This window comes from Hippopotamus amphibius, chromosome X (assembly GCF_030028045.1).
Source record: "Hippopotamus amphibius kiboko isolate mHipAmp2 chromosome X, mHipAmp2.hap2, whole genome shotgun sequence".
NCBI classification, from domain to species: Eukaryota; Metazoa; Chordata; class Mammalia; order Artiodactyla; family Hippopotamidae; genus Hippopotamus; species Hippopotamus amphibius.
In genome coordinates, this window is record NC_080203.1 from 122150813 (window position 1) to 122153918 (window position 3106).

A 3106-nucleotide genomic window follows, 5' to 3' on the forward strand; every position below is an offset into this window, starting at 1 on the left:
ATTCTAGATAAAAGTCCTTTGTTGGCTACAGAAGTTTCAAAGGTATTCTCTTGCTCTTCAGCTTGTTTTTTCTCTTTCTTAATGAGGTCTTTTGTGGAACAAAAGTTCTTCATTTAAACATAATCAAATGTATCAGTTGTTTTCCTTTTATGCTTAGTGCTTTGCGTGACACCTCTAATAATGCCTATCTGTGTCCAGCGGTATTCTGAGGAGCTAGACTTGAAATGGTCAAGTCATTAGTCACTGGTAGTGGTCAAAGCCAAAACTGCAGTCTGGAGAAGAAAATGGGAGTGGGTGGAAAGGGGAAGGGCAGAAGGCCAGAGGAGGAACAAGAGAGGTCGTCAAGAAAGGAACAGGGGCCCTTCAGGTGGATGGAGGGTATGATTGCAAGTGGATTGAATGTCACTTTCTCCATACAGCTTCTTATGCATGGAAAGGAAGTTGGCAGTATCATCAGAAAGAACAGAGAATCAGTTAAGAAGATGTGTAGGGAGAGAGGTGTACATATCAACATCTCCAAAGGGAATTGTGCTAAGAGAATTATCACTTTGGCTGGACCCATGAATGCCATCTTTAAAGCCTTTGCTACCATCATTGATGAACTGGAAGAGGATGTCAGCACAATAGCACAGCTGCCAGCAGACCCTGGTCACCCTGAGCCTGGTGGTCCCTGCTAGCAGTGTGGTTCTCTCATTGGGAAGGGTGGCTTTGAGATCAAGGAAATATGATGAGAGAGTACAGGGGCTCAGGTCCAGGTGACAGGGAATATGACTCCCGACTCAACTGAGCAGGCCATTTTAACTGCTGGTGTGGGCAAACCATCACTGTGTCCAGCAAGCCTGTCCAGTCATGTTGGAGTCACCCTGACCCCAAAGGCCATTCAGCTCTCTGGTCATCTTTGCAGGTGGTCAGGACACATACAACACAGGCAGCAATGGTGTGGGCTTTCCTCAACACCCCACCACCCCACCCATCCATGTGCCTCAACTCTGACCTGGAGGGACTCCCTCTGGAGGCCTACAGAATTCAATGATGCTATTTCACACTCACATTTGACCAAGCTGCCCCTGTTGGCAATGCAACAGTCTTGTTTTCCTATGATGCATGGCAACCTCGGATGCAGTGACACTGAATCTACTCTCCAGAGATGAAAGGCTATTGGGCAGGCTTGGATGTATCAACTGAGACTACTCATGAACTCACCATTGCAAGCATTTTAATTGGCTGCACAATGGGGCATTAGGGTGCCCAAATCAATGAGATCCACCAGACGTCCGGGGCATAGTTCATTACTGCAAACCCAATGGAAGCATCTACTGCTAGGCTGGTTACCATCATTGGATCTGCTGTCACCATTAGCCTGGTCCCATATCTAACTGTCCAGCTGTCCTCAGAGGCAGGAGGTATGGGGAGATGTTAAGACAATGTAGATGCATCTACAATCCTTTCTGGCTGTTCACCACGTCTGATCCATCTGTGTCGTTTCTCATCAGTCAGCAATTCCAGGTTTTAAATAGTCTGTAAGTTTCCATTTCTTTACACTTTATCATCCACTTGTGATTTTTAAATGATTCGAATTCCTTTCTCCATTCAGCTGTTAGAGCTGAGTTCCATATTTAGTTTTATAAGCTTCTCCCTGTTTTGTTTTATTTTGGGGTTTTGTGCTCATGCATTTTTTTTTGGTTTGTCATAGAACTAGGAGACTAGAATATTAATACAATGCAGTTTAGTCCACGATGTCATAAAGTTCTCAAAAACTAATTAAAAGATGGCCTGGAAAAAATTGTTAGCCAGATAAGGTGTTCCTCATGGTTGTCTTTACTACTGTTTTGCAATCACATGAAGCTTGGAATCTTGACAGAGTCTTGTTCTGGGTATCACTTTGCTTTATTCTCCCATGACAAAAGCTACAAGGACAAGAACATTACATTCTCTCGGTAGTGACTGTGGAGCAGCGTTTTGGAGGTCAAACAACTGCCATTTATTGGTTTGTTCCTATATGTTAAAGCACTGTACTGAGCTGCGAATGTACATGACATAGTTAATTCTCTCAACAATTCTGGAGGGAGGCATTATTAGCCCTCAAAATAAGTGGGGGGAATGAAGATTCACTGAGGCAAAATAACTTGAGCAAGGTCACCCAGGTCAAACAGCCAGTCAATGGCCAGGGCATGATTTGAACTCCAGACTGAGTCTCACCCCAAAGTTCACGGCTTTCCCACCGCAACAGGCTGCCCTCTGGTCAGAGCAGGGGACTTGGCGACGTGGTTCCGTGAAAAGGTGTCTCCTTTTGCTGCAGGATAATTGGTGAGGAAAAAATCTTTCTATTCACTCTCTGTCTTGGTGTGGGTTATCTTAGAAGCAGAACCTAAGAGGATTTGACTGCAAGTTGTTGCTTTGAGTGGTGATTCCGGGAAACAGTAGTAGAGGAAGTGAGACAGGAAGGAAAGGCAGCCAATAAAGAGGATATCAAACACTGGGGGTCACTGGAGCGCAGTCCTGCTGGGGAACTCCCGGAGCCCTGGGTTGCCCTGTACCCCAGAGTTACCAGACCCTGTCATTGCTCCAACGGAGGGGTGAGGCAGCTGGGTTTTTATCCACCAGCTCACATCCATCCTTAGATGAGGGCCCCGGTGGAGGGATTATTTCTCAGGCACTCTGGGTTTCCCCTGAGGGCGGGCCCACATGCTCCCAGGGCTCAAAAAGGTCCTGCTGGCTGAGCCTGGCAGGTGTTCCTAGCAAAGGCCCTTTGGTGTAGAGATGGATACCCAGGGGATGTGGCAGAAAACCAACACTATCTGCTCCACCCTCTACTAATAAAAGCCAATGAAAAAGAGAAATAAACACGAGCTCTGGTAAAGGAGAAAAGGTTTAAATCCCTCCAAAGGGCTGTGCAATGCAATATTCCTGAGATGTGGCACCTTCCAATCTAATTTGCCACACTAAGGAAGTGACACCCACCACACTACAGTTTAATAATTTAGCTATTATTCCAGAGCGATCCTATTAACAGTCCATTCATTTTCTCCCCAGCAGTTCAGCCATTGAAATTCACCCACTGCGTCTTGTGACTATTAGTGATACTCCGGGAAGTATTATTTAGGAG

The 3106-nt window shown here is 45.8% G+C and overlaps 1 pseudogene; it reads left to right on the forward strand.

Annotated features, from left to right (window-relative positions):
- The first annotated feature begins 482 nt into the window (after window positions 1–482).
- Window positions 483–1420, forward strand: LOC130841582 (poly(rC)-binding protein 2-like; annotated as a pseudogene).
- The last annotated feature ends 1686 nt before the right edge of the window (window positions 1421–3106 follow it).